The sequence below is a fragment of the Botryllus schlosseri genome, chromosome 12 (genome assembly GCF_051294905.1).
Source record: "Botryllus schlosseri isolate E-star chromosome 12, Bs_hap1, whole genome shotgun sequence".
NCBI classification, from domain to species: domain Eukaryota; kingdom Metazoa; phylum Chordata; class Ascidiacea; order Stolidobranchia; family Styelidae; genus Botryllus; species Botryllus schlosseri.
Window position 1 is genome coordinate 23,734,827 of NC_137247.1, and position 14,188 is coordinate 23,749,014.

Below are 14,188 nucleotides of genomic sequence, written 5' to 3' on the forward strand. Positions count from 1 at the left end.
CACACACACACACACACACACACACAATTGTGTCTATACAGCATGTCGGGAAAGTTTACAAATATATAGCAGCCGCAGTACACAGTAACATGTCTCCACGATCCACCGAGTCCTAAATGGCTTGTTTCCAGTATACACCACATTTATCGCGTCTAGTGACCACAGAAGCCACTATATAGGCGAAAAGGCAGAGAAACTGATTCCGGAACAGTAATATACGACTGTCCGACTGGGAATGTCAATATAGGCCTATTTTATTTATGTCTGCAGATTGCAAGTGTTCAGATGCAGTCTTTTTAGTTTACTTAATGAATATGTATAACATCGGCTGTGAATCTGCTCTGAAATCAGGGTTATATTAACTCGACTTTACTCGATTGATATTCTTTAAATATGGAAAATGACGCGACTCACTGAATCAAGCGATTCGGAAAGGCACCATCGTTGTCCTGGCCCGGATACCGGGACACGCTGACATCGGTGGAAATGAGTAAGCCGACAAATTGGCTTGTCAAGCTGCCAGGACCGAGACCGAAAATGCCCCTTCTCAGACAATTCCCGAAGGAATTTGCCACAGTGAGGCGAAAGTCAAAGTACGGCAATACTGTAGAGCGACCTGGAACGCCGAATATCAACGAAATGAGCGAGGAGGTCAGTATCGAAATTTCCATAGATCATTGACTGATGGCCACTTTCCATCTATGCATCGAAATAGGCTCTACGAACGGTTAATATTTCGACTTCGTTCAGGTCATTGCCGCCTGAATGCGCATTTATACAAAATTGGATGTAGCGATACTGATCTATGCGATCATTGTACAGTACCTGAAATAGTCGAGCATTTTTTGCTGCACTGCCATCAATATGATTTTCATCGAAACTTTTTATTTGACTGGGCGTGTGAGCTCAAAATCGCTACAGCAATAGAAAATCTACTGATCATCCCCGAGATGTTATCTCATGTGGCAGAGTTCGTTCTAGCATGTGGCACATACTTGTAAATCGGTTATCGCCAGCATTGTGATGTACTAACCGCACATTCTAGTCCGTGACGCACCTGGTCTCAAAGGCGAAAAGCGTCACTTCCTTTTCATCTATAATAATAATAATGCACCACTGGACTAAAATTACACTTGTGAATCACAGCATAATTTCTGTAATTTCGATTCTTCATCTTCAATCATCTCTACCTCTGCTCTGTAACCCTTGCCAATTCTTCATCTGCTGCAATTCTGTAATCTGACTTCTACATGTATTGCATAGGAATATCAATTTGAATGTATTACTGAAATTATAAAAATTTACTCCAATCTCGCCATTTTCCTTTGGGGCAGGTTGCTCCCCGGATTATGTGTGTATTTACCAGTTTTACTGTGAATAAAGAATATAATAATATTAACTTGAACCAGAAACAGAAAAACAGTGATCACAATTACTTAGACTCGGTTATCGCCAGCATTGTGATGTACCGACCGCACATTCTAGTCCGTGACGCACCTGGTCTCAAAGGCGAAAGGGTCACTTCCTTTTCATCAATAATAATAATAATAATATTAACTTGAACCAGAAACAGAAAAACAGCGAACACAATTACTTAGACTCGGAGTATAGAGTCTTAATATTGTGAATCGAAATTGACCCTTAACAACCTGACTTGGACCCGGACTTGACTCGGTTGCGAATTGAAAATGACTCGACTCGAATCAAAACTACGAAAGTGGGATTGACCTTGTGATTTGTGACCAGAGGTGGTCAGTAACGAAGTACTTCTACTTTTTTGAAGTACTCAAGTAGTTTTCCTCTACTTCTGGTACTTAATCAAGTAGTAATGATTTTCGCGACTTCTACTTCGTAATATCTTGTGATCTATTTACTTACTTTTCGCTATTTTCAGTTTGTCAAGTAGAAGTGTTTAATCCTCAAATCAGAAAGATAGCCTGAGGAATTTCGTTGCTGTTTTCACGGAGTATCAACAATTAATTTTCATGAAAGTTGAGTAAGGCCAAGAATTTTCCTCGCGCTTCGCGTACAGTGGACCAGTATGATTTCACGAAAGTATCGGTGAATATAATTTAGGTAGTGGGTTGCGTGGTTCCGTTCACACCGCATTGTCGCCCATATGAAATATTTCATCACAGTATATATGGCTCATCATGACGTTTGAAACTGATGTTTTGCAATCTAGCATTTACTTATCATATCGTAATCTAGTAGTACATGGGTGTCCTAATCTGGAAACTGGACTCTGATTTTTTTTAGTTTAGAAATGTTTTAGCATACCACCTTTGAATATTTCTGGAATTGAGACATGGAATACATTTTCTACTTTTCAATGTAGTATTTATATTTCACTTTTAATTCCCAGTATCATACTTTGAGTTCGATTTAGTATTAGTTCTTTTGTCCGGATAACATAGAGGTTGAAATATAAAGGCAAGTGTAGTAATGCCTTTAATTTCCGGAAAAAAGGATACATAATACGGCATATTTACGATGCACCATATTCTTTATTAACGTTTATTAATCGCGCAAATTCTTTACACCGTATCCCATACGACTTCTTAGTATTGCTCTTCGACTAAACTAGGGGTCTTATAATTTTGGGGAGGGCACCATACCATGATATTTTCTCAAACGTGCTGTTCGAGTAAACAGAGGATTAGTATCGCATTTCCATTTCAATACCATCATTTTCATCCCAATATGCGGACGAATGCTTATGCTGTCGAAAATTGGACACCTCCTGGGATGCTGGTATGCATCAATATAAATCAAGTTCCGCATCTTTCGCACAGCTCAATTGCAGCTTTTGACAATCCATGCGAACGAATTACGATCGCTTTCACAACTACTTGAGTAGATTTGAAGTCAGTCAAGTCTATTTCGACTAGGTTGCTTAAGGAAGAATTACTTCTACTCGTACTTCAGTAGATTTGTTCGTCGCTACTTCTACTTCTACTTTAGTAGCTTTCTTGACTACTTTGACCAACTCTGGTCGGGACTCAGGGCCTTGTGATTTGATTACATTACAACATGTCTGAAGTCTTTAAAGCTAGACGCAGCGGCATCTTTTGAATATCGACTGTAAAGATGGAGGTTATCGGAGACCGAGCTAGTTATCGGTGTCGGCTCAAAAATCCTATTTCGCTCGGGCTGTATTTAATATTACTCAAATACGGTTCTTGGGATGTGGTTCCCAAACTGGATGGCGGTGCTAGAATTTGACTAATACCATTGACCGGGCCTACCAGAAGACACCCATGTGCTGGCAGTATCTCCTAGCTGAAAGTCATCTGTTCGTCAGAGTGCCAGGAAATGCGCCAAGTTGCGGCGTAATTACAATTAGGTATTTCAGAATAAGATACATATTATGCAATGCGTAAATAGTAAATCTAAGCAAAAAAGCCTTCATACAAAGTGGAGGTAAAGTATAGCCACTCTAGGTATGCTAAATTATTACACGTTTCGTAGAATGTAGCTCCAACAGAAAAAGAGCATTTTGTATAGGAGGACAAAATTACTCAACTAATGAAATGGTATTACACCCAATCACGAAAACACAATAAATTGCATATTGAGATCTGAGTATTTTGATAAATTGATCTAAAACGAGTTATTCACAGAAGCTAGAATGAAAATGCGAAACTCTTATATGCAGGTTACACAGAGAATATAATAGTTACACAGAAATATAAATTGAAATACCTGTGGTCGCACTACTGCTTCACTTCTGATTCACCGAATCGCGACATAATAATAATGAAGGTAATCCCAACGTTCGCGTTTACAGTTAAAACTTTTGTATTTCTAACAGCGCATGCGCAGGGTTAACGTCATTATACGAATAAAACAAAGGCAGTATAAAAATATGGCAACTTTTATCATCGTTAGACCCACTGTTCTATCGGTTTATAACGGTATTTAGCCGCACAATCATCGCATCATTGCCAATTTCATTGTTAGCAATTAAAGGCGTTGCTAGAATTAAACCCCTATGGCCCGTAATATATTGTAATATAACATTGTGTAGGCTAAGTATGGAAATGAAAAACAAGTACGTTGATGTTGAGGTAATATTTTGGAATCATTTGACTGGTGCGGCCCGCGAGCTATCTGAACGTTTGAATACGGCCCGCGACGTCATTTAATTTTGACACCCCTGATTTAGAACCACTGTTGGCACGCGACTGTCATCAACTGTTACTTGTATAGATCTGCCATTGTTTAGTCACCACTCGTTATCTTGGTGCGACATAAGTGAAAACGAAGCGGTCATGTTTAAACATTTGTTTTGGCAAGGAGAAAATTAAATACAAAAGGTGAGATCTATCGCTCGCTGGCCACAGATGGTCGCACGCTACAGCAGTGTTTCTCAACCGCCGGTCCGCAGCTAAGTTCCCTGTCGGTTCGCCAAATATATCAGACTTTTATATCACAATTCCAAAATGTATGAAGTTGTACGCTTTTCCGTTAATTAGAGAAATGAATCATAAATCAATAAATCAATCGACTTTGGGGGTAGGCTACGTCATACAGGAGCAAGTGCTGTACGAAACTGTTTAAAAGTAGCATAAAACTCGTTTGGGACATGTTATATGTGCAAGCTTCTACATAGACTTCAACACAAACTTCGGGAAATTCTGAGAGTGCAATTAAGCGACACATGGCAGTAGCCCATAATAGAGGGTATAGCAAACCAGGGCATTTTGGTACTGGAGGCATGATTTTGGGTAGCTCGACTGTAAGCCTACTGCGTTAAATGACTCGACTCGAGTCACTTTGTTTATTGTCTCGACTTGTACTAGAGTCATTGTCAGCTTTCGTAATGAGGACGACTTCTTCACTTCCACGCGCACACCCACTCTTCATTCTCGCTCGGTTTCGTGCGTCCACTTTCAGTTCTTTGCTGTCGACTTTCGAGCTCGGCTCACTCTTCTTCTGGGCTTTTTCAAGACGCTGCGTTAACAGCGAGGTTGGCGATGAGGAGTCCAGATAAACCTCCGACACATAGAAACACGGCAGAGCCGAGACTCGAACCAGCAACCATTGGTGTCGTGACGGCGTCGCTTAGCACACTGCGCCACTCGCTTCCCCAAGAGTCGTTGTATATATGATTCGAACGAAGTCATATGACTCGAGACTATGGCGGCCAATACAGACATTTCATTGTAACTTCGAAGAATAGTAAAGTCACCACGTCATTGGTAGGCTATTTGGTCTATGTCAGTATGGTACATTAAAAACAAGGCCAGAAACTGTTAACACTGAGAAAAATGACCATAGTTTGAGTAATAATAATATCTTGGTTGCTTACACACCTTGTTTAACGTCCACTTGCCTTTTTCACTTGAACACCTGATGAAGGAGCGTCACTCCGAAAGCTCGTGACATAAACATATTACTTTGCAAGTGGACGTTAAATAACGTGTGGAAGCAACCAAGCTCTTATTATTATCTATATCGTCTGCTCTCGGTTCAACGAATTATTATATTATGAATGCGAGCCATTCTATATCACTCAAGTGGACCTAAAAACGGGTTGAACCAGATTGAACTCACAATTGAACAGTGAACATAATCTCTTGGACTCGGATCACAACACTGTTACTCGCACTCGACCCTCTAATGCTAATCACTGACTTGGACTCAGACTTGACTCGATGGTGAATAGAAAATGACTCGACTCGACTCAAAACAACAAAAATGAATTTGACTTGTGACTCGAAACTCTGTGACTTGGTTACAACCTTGTAGTTTACGTGTGTTTCGGTGTACCGATGCTAAAATGAACAGTGTCAGTAACGTCTAAGCCGAGATTGACATAATTCGGATCACGAGTGCAATTTCAGATTGGCCACCACAGTTTTAATTATTTCAGCCTATAAAAAAGGATTCGCGCGTGTATTAGGTAGATTCGTTCTCTGAATGCGCAGAATTAGAGTATTTATATTTTATCTAAACATAGTAGAAACGTGTTTGAAGCTAACATGGTTATGATTCTGTCAGCATTGTGTGTCCTGGAACTGAACCAAAAGTTGAATGGTTTATAATCCCTATTTTATATAGTGCGGCCCACGAATGGATTCAGATGTTGAATGCGGCCCGCGAGCTCAAAAGTTTGCCCACCCCTCGAATACAGGGACGAGACTGGCATCAAACGCATGAACGAATACTTCGTGATTTCTTTCCACTGGGATTCTTAGATCTATATCAAATATATTATATAGGTATCACGGAAAGTCCTAATTTACTTCCTCATTGAAATACATTCTACAGTCGATTGGTGTAGTGTAGTGGTTAGTAGCACTGCAACACCAGTGGGTTGCTGGTTCGACTGCGAGAATGGTCGAATGAACAATCCCTTTGTAAGTGTTGGACATATTTTGGCCTCCTCTTCTTACGTCGGAAACTATATCCGCTCTTCCGTATAGTTGCTACAATCACTCAAACGAAAATCGTCACGTTTCTGGATGATAAATAACGAATGTAATAAAACTAGGCATCTATGATTCATGCTCGCATTGATGCAAATGGTTTCAGTACAAATAGGTAACGGTCAAATATCGCACGGACAATACAGAAATTTATGAAATTGATAGGACTACCAGAGATCTTCGGAAACATGGTATAACACCCAGAGGTGGTCTGTAACGAAGTACTTCTGCTTTTTCGAAGTACTCAAGTAGTTTTCCTCTACTTCTGGCACTTAATCAAGTAGATGAGATTTTCGCTACTTCTACCTACTTCGTAATATTTTGTGATCTACTTACTTACTTTTCGCTATTTTCAGTTTGTCAAGTAGAAGTAGTTTAATCCTCCAATCAGGAAGATAGCCTGAGGAATTTCGGGGCTGTTTTCAAGAAGTATCAACATTTATTTTTCATAAAAGTTGAGTAAAGCCCAGAATTTTCGTCGCACTTCGTGCTCAGTGGATACGGAGTAACCATCAGTATGATTTCATGAAAGTATCGGTTAATATAATTTAGGTAGCAGGTTGGCGTGGTTCCGTTCACACCGCATTGTCGCCCTTCGCCCATATGAAATATTTCATCACAGTATATATGGCTCATCATAACGTTTGAGACTGATGTTTCGCAATCTAGCATTTACTTATCATATCGTAATCTAGCAGTCCAAGACGTGATCTAATCTGTAATAGTGGACTCCGACTTGTTTTTTAGATTTAGAGCTGTTTCAGCATACCACCTTTGAAACTTTCTGGACTAAAGACATGAAATGCATTTTCCGCTTTTAGAAGTAGTAGTTATATTTCACTTCCAATTCCCAGTATCATATACTTTGAGTTCTAATTAACATCAGTTCTTTTGTCTGGATAACACACATGTTGATTGTTGAAGTATAAAAGCAAGTGTAGTAATGCCTTTGTTTACAACTTCTCCGTATTGCTCTTCGATTAAACTACGGGCCCTATAATATGGGGGAGTGCACCATACCATGATATTTTCTAAAATGTGCTCTTCGATTAAACAGAGGATTAGTATCGCATTTCCATATCAATACTATCATTTTCATTCCATGATGCGGACAAATGCTTATGCTGTCGAAAATTGAATACTTCCTGGTATGCATCAATATGAATCAAGCTCGGCACCTTTCGCATAGCTCGATTTGCACCTTTTGACAATCCCTGCGAATGAATTACGATCGTTTTCACAACTACTTACTTACTTGAGTAGATTTAAAGTCAGTCAATTCTACTTCAAGTAGTTTCAGGTTGCTTACGCAAGAAGTGCTTCTACTCGTACTTTTCGTCGCTACTTCTACTTCTACTTGAGCAGCTTTCTTGACTACTTTGACCACCTCTGATAACACCACGTCGTGTATGGTTAAATTATTTTCATCAGGTCGTATATTAACAGTGAAGAGTTTTCACACTATTATATTTGATCTCAAATGGTCATTCAATGGATGTGACCATGGAGGTGTTATCACCTTGTCAGTAAAACGGTTTCAAATTATATACCCTAAGAAAATCTTAGAATAACTTAGAAAAACCCAAATTGGGCTATTAATCATGCTGCAAATTTATAGGTTTCGCGGGACTCCTGAAATTGCTTTGCGGAGGCCCGGTTGAGAACTAATGGTCTAAGGTTTGAACATGGCGAGTATGAACTACTACAGGTAAAGCAGAACCGAGCAAACATACCTCACACGGAACCGTGCATATATTTGGAATTGTCTGGGCACCAATCGTAATATTGGCGCAACAAAAGTGAAAAGAAAGCTGTTATTTTTTAACCTTTGTGTTGTCAACTAGAATAATGAAAACATAATGTCAGATCTGTTGACGCAAGACGCAAAAATATGTTGTGGGTCAGAGTTCGATTTTTGCTGCAGTAGCCTACATCCTTGATTCACACAGCATGATGGGTTACTTATCTCTCTTTTTTTGGTTTTGCTTCCTTCGTAAATCATGGTCCAGTGTTTGGTTGTCGACGTACGTCAATACTTTTCATACTTCGAGATAAGGAATCTTTGACTTGGATATCGAGGAGGAGATAGCAACGATAGATTGAATGTAATCGTCAGGGTCGTCTGCTTTCACTTCGAGAAAAGGTGAGCAGTGACCATTGGGACGTGGAGTTGAACGAAGCACGGTAATGTTGTTCGGTACTAGCGGCAATCGAAAGTAAATGTGCCTCTATACTTTCCTGCAGAGCTAACCCTGCAGGTACCCCCAATAATCCACTTACAACGAGCGAAGTCCCAATAATATACATATGCCAGAATCCATCCATATCCCGTTCGTCAGGCGCGGATATGGCATCCCAAAAAACCAAGGCCATACCGAGGATATAGAGGAATATTGCAGCGCCGAAGAGAGTAACTATCACGGTGTCGCTCGTCATCAGAATAGGAATCCTTGCAAAAAGCTTAAACAGCTTGAACAGCACACACTCGAGGAGAAAACGCATTATAATACCTGATATAAGGACTTCGCTATGTCGAGACCTGCGAATTAATAATATAAATCATTAAATTGTGACACCCCTGATTTGGAAAACACCTTAGGTGACATCGTTCGTTGACGCAATTGATATACGGCTGGACAAAACCGATCGAGTCGCAATTGATATACGGCTGGACAAAACAGAGTATCTGGAGGACTGGATTCCGAGTTGAGTACTCTATAGTGCCACCGCTCATGACGCAGTACCAGTAATAACGACTTGAAGAGTTCAAATATTGACTTTCAGCGGCCACAGAGAAAATTGATGAAAGCTTTATACGCCGCGGAAAATTGTTTGCTATTTCTGGACGATGACAACTTCGTCGCACTTTATAATCATTACGAGGGTCGATCATTACCTGACATATATGTCATTCCTTTAGTATTTGTCGTCTTGTGTAACTTGACGGTGAGATATGACTAAAGGTTCTGTGTGAACGCGAACGTCAACCTATGACGTCATGTACCATGACATTGGAAAGTCCAGCCCTACATTTCCGTGAAGTAATGGATTAATGTACATCAGTGGTTCTTAACCTTGCCTCTGGGGGCGAAATGGAGGGCGCTGGGCTCAGAGGGGCAGTATGGGGGGCGCTGGAGAAAAATGGCTTCGCAGTAGATGATGGGGTGGTAGGACATATCCTTATTGACTATTCAGAGCAAATTAACACCGAAAACTTCGTTATATATATCCTACAAAAGACATATAGGTTTAATTGTCCGTGGGTGCCTAAATGACTGGCAGCGAATGTTCCAGTCTTGGCAATCTGAACCCCAGAAGAGGAATTCCGTTCCAGTCTTGGCAATCTGAACCCCAGAAGAGTAATTCCATCTGGCGGGGAAAATCATATGCCAGTGAAGAAATACCAATTTGAAATCGTGTGCGTCTTTTAGTTTAGTACGATTGGGCCACAGGGATATCTAAAACTAGATATTCCTGTTGGGCGATATCCCTGTTGGGCGATTCTATATTTGTGATATAGCAGACAGGAGGTCACGAAATAACATCATGCAACGAAGTCATACCAACGGGTTCGCCCGCCCGAATATGTTTAATTATTAATTACGTGCCCTTTATTTTCCCATACAACAGCTCACTCAGCGCTACTCGTAAATCTGATTTCGTGGGCTGAGAGGATAAAAAGTAGCGGCTTATACCACCTATTCATTCATGCAATATAGAAAAGTTTGGTAACTAGGGCGACCAGGCCACACAAACTTTGCTGACCATCAAAATCACGCTACGGGGTTCTTGGGGGCGAAGCCCTCAAAAGTTTTGTTTATCACGCTATGGGTGCGCAAGGCAATCGTTTATAGGGGGTTGACGAAGTGCTGTTACGGCCCTCCCTCTTACTCATTGTCTTTATTACATCCCTTACAATATGAGGTTGGGGGGCGCTGGAGCACGATGATTTTTGAAACGGGACGCTGGAGGAAAAAGGTTAAGAACCACTGATGTACATGATAACTAGCAGTCACTCGTGCTACAGTGCTGACTTTTTCAACGTCACCTATAATGTATCAACTGGAACAACCGAATGCGATAATATTTCAACAAAATCAACATCCTAATCTTTTATGGCTTCGCCAGCAATTTCGACGAGGAATGTGCATGCCTCTTATTTACTTCGCCTAGGCCAGGGGTTCTCAAAGGGTGGGCCACAGAGCATTTTGAGGTGGGCCACAGAGCTATTTAGAAAATTTCAGAATTAATGTAAGTTTAGTTATATTTCTTACGTTATTCGCTTAAAAATATAGATACGTAATCGAATTATACGTAGGCTACATAAAGCTTTTCATCCGACTCTGATTAGGCGTAGTGGCACGTATGAAGTCAGCATGTACAAATCGAAAACGTTAGGGAGAAACGGTGGCTTTTTCTACTGGTTATGACAAACTACGGCTAACAGTAACTAAAATAATTTCAAGCGTATAATAACTGGAAGATGATGCTGAAGTAACCAAGTATTCCGGCACGGTCATTTGTCGTATGCCGTTGAAAAGGGTGTGCAATGGACTCGCATTGAAGTGCAATTGATGTACAGATTTACTGTACTTCGGCAGGCCGTATTATTGCAAGCTAAAATGAGTCATAATAGCAAATTATTTGCAACTTCTGCCGGATGTATACTGCACCAACGCAACGAATCTTAATGGATTGAGAATTTATCGGAGCGCAAAAATCTTTGAAGTCGGTTTAAAATGTCCGGCCTGGAAATCATTGTATACATAATGGGAGAGTCACAGGAATTGATTGTATCATTGGATTGAATATTCTGACATCGCAACTTCAGTTGTTTTGGCACAAGACATACAGAGTACGTCATGCATATTGAAAAATCATTCTCCAATTCTCTGTGGTACCATATTCACCAATGAATTGTTCGATGCTGGCCCATAATGATTATAGTATTCCCCACAATAGTATCACTAAGTCCCAATCACACAGTGCGGGGAAGTGATCATTGTGTTTCGCGACGTGAATGGAGCAGCGGACGAAAAGAATCTACTTGAAAGTTTTAGCTTATGATATACTAGGGCTGTAACTGCCGCACCTTCACCCCCAATTGGGGGAGCTCGAAGGAGCACAAGATTATTTCGTTGGTCGTTTGTTGGAGGATGTTTACTCTAGTTGAAATTTGTTTCGCGCTTGGCGCGATTTCATATCCCGGGAGATCGAGTTCTAAATATCATCAGTTAGAGAAAAATGCGCCTATTTTAGAGAAATAGGCATATCGGCGCTGTCCATGACGACGCATCAAACAGGTGGGCCACAGCACATTTTTGAACCGGAAAATGGGCCATGGCCAAGAAAGGGCTGAGAACCCCTGGCCTAGGCTAAGGTGGGTGTCTGATCTTAAAGGCTACTCCAAGTTGTTTCGACACCTTCCTATCTTTTCATTGTATCGCAGTATTGTGATGTTTTGAAGCGATGAAAATATTAATAAACCTGATTGATTGTATTCTTAAGAGTAAAACACCGGCATCGATACTTGTACTAGATATGATTTCAAAAACAAGTTATACAGTAGTCAACACTCTAGTCGGGCGGATTTGGTTTATATATTAAAATAACGATATCAAATCAAGATGGATACTATACGCATGATAGATTTTTTTACATTAGACATCGTTGCATTCTTTACATCAATTTCGTTGATGTACATCAGGGGCAATGTTCCCTCTAAGCTGCGCACGTGCGCAAATGCGCAGTGCTGAAGCGGTCTCTGCGCACAGAAAATCTAAGTTGCGCACAAAAAATCCGAAGTGATGTTTTTTTTAAGTCGTTGCGCACTGTTGTCCAAGGGACCACGCAGGCGCGCAAACTCGTGAAAAATTAGAGGGAACATTCCCAGGGGCAAATAGTGTTATCGCTGAAGTCTTACACCGAGGTACAAGTGCGGCCCGCAAAGGTAAATATTGCGCTCCGTGAAGAAATGAGACTCTGCAATCACGAACGACTGCCGAAAAATGTTTTCTTTTAGTATGGTCTCGTACGCGTGAGTGATACTGATATCATTTCAATAGCGCATTATTTTCTGGGAATGGCGAAATAACATGGTTTAACAAAGTTATAAATAACAATGGGCTAGCTCGAAGTTAATCTGCGAGAAACTAGCACATAGTCTTATTCGAGTGTCATGAACATTGCGTAAGATTTCCTCAGGACCCTAACTGCCGCACCCCAACCCTCAATTAGGGGGCCGAGATCGAAGGGAGCCCAAAATTATTTCGTGAATTAATCATGGTGTATTTTTGGGAATTTTTCAAAATATTTTTCGCGCCGGGCGCGAATTAATTTTGTCAAATATCTTGAATATTGGGTACCCTTCCCACAACAAAAAATACGCGTGATGAGAAATGGGCACTTGGGCGTCGGCCATTGCCTTGCCACGACGCACCAAGACCTATGAAGTTATAGGCTATGTGACATGCGACTCCGAGAAGTGCGCCAAAACGATCAGTAGTGAGAAAACCTTGGCCGAAAAGGACTGCCCTATATGCTGACCGAAAACTTCGATTCATACATATAAGTTTAATTGTCCATAGGCGCGTAAATGACTAGCGCTGAATGTACACGTGCTGGCGATCCGAGTCCCACAACAAGACAAATGCCATGTCGAGGGAACATTATTTGTCAGTAGAGAAATACCAATTTTAAATCGTGTTCGTGTTTTAGTTTAGTACGTTTGAGCGATTTCAATGTCTTTTGACATAGCCGATAGGAGGTCACGAAATAGCATCATGTAACGAAGTCATTATACCAACGGGTGCGCCCGAAGATGTTTAATTAATATTTAGAGGACCTACCTTTTCTAACACTCCTCACTCGATCAGCTTTACCGGTAAATCTGATTATGTGAGCAGAGAGAGGATAAAAATGGATAGCAATAGATACATGCAATTCCCGATCATATTGACCGATTCAATCATGAATCATATAAAATTTTCGCGCTTCGCGCGTTCAAGCGAGACAACCACCCAACCGGTCCCCGATGTAGACGATAAGTATCGGCAAAAAGCGCAGAGCCCGATAGGGGCTGCAACAAGATACTTGTATCAACCTTGATTTCACTATATCAGGAAGTACTCAACTTCAACATTCCTTGCAGTCACTTCGTTGTATGAATGCGCATGGACATTGGCTATCTTCAACCATACCACATGTAACGATTGAATTCCTAGCCCACGGCCATATGATATCGTTAAAAGATAGGTGGTGTTCATTAGAACGTCATGTGGTTTTAATGTAAAGCAATAATGTCACATACGTCGGACATAGAAAGCAAACATAGGTAAAGAGCCTCAACTCAAGCTACTTGATAAAAATCCTATACAGACAATAACTGCATGTGTATAACTGTGTGTAACTTTATCGCAATATCAGCAATGAGCATAGATGACTGTCATTATATGACCAATCCCTATAAACTGTAATTTTCATATAATCTTTTGCTATATTTACTTCGTCTGCTTTCATTATCTTTCATCAATAATCATTCAACTACTTATAACTGCAAAACATTGGAAACCTGGTGGATTTATTGGCATTTTACCAGCACGATTGAATCTATTATCAGCAGCAACATTACTCCCGTTTTGGATGAGGTTTAAAAATGCGGCAAGAACCTTTTCCGAAAGTTTGTCTCCCAACGGCCGCATCTCGCGTTTCCACCAGCACCATTCGTCAGTTCATATATATTCTGTTATGCGAAA

General features: G+C 40.7%; 1 long non-coding RNA gene across 1 annotated transcript; it reads left to right on the plus strand.

Moving 5' to 3' along the window:
- Positions 1-220: 220 nt before the first annotated feature.
- On the plus strand, positions 221-8,340 carry LOC145452082 (uncharacterized). The gene is made up of 2 exons (XR_013919190.1): positions 221-651; positions 8,053-8,340. It is a non-coding gene; the product is annotated as an uncharacterized LOC145452082 (long non-coding RNA).
- The last annotated feature ends 5,848 nt before the right edge of the window (positions 8,341-14,188 follow it).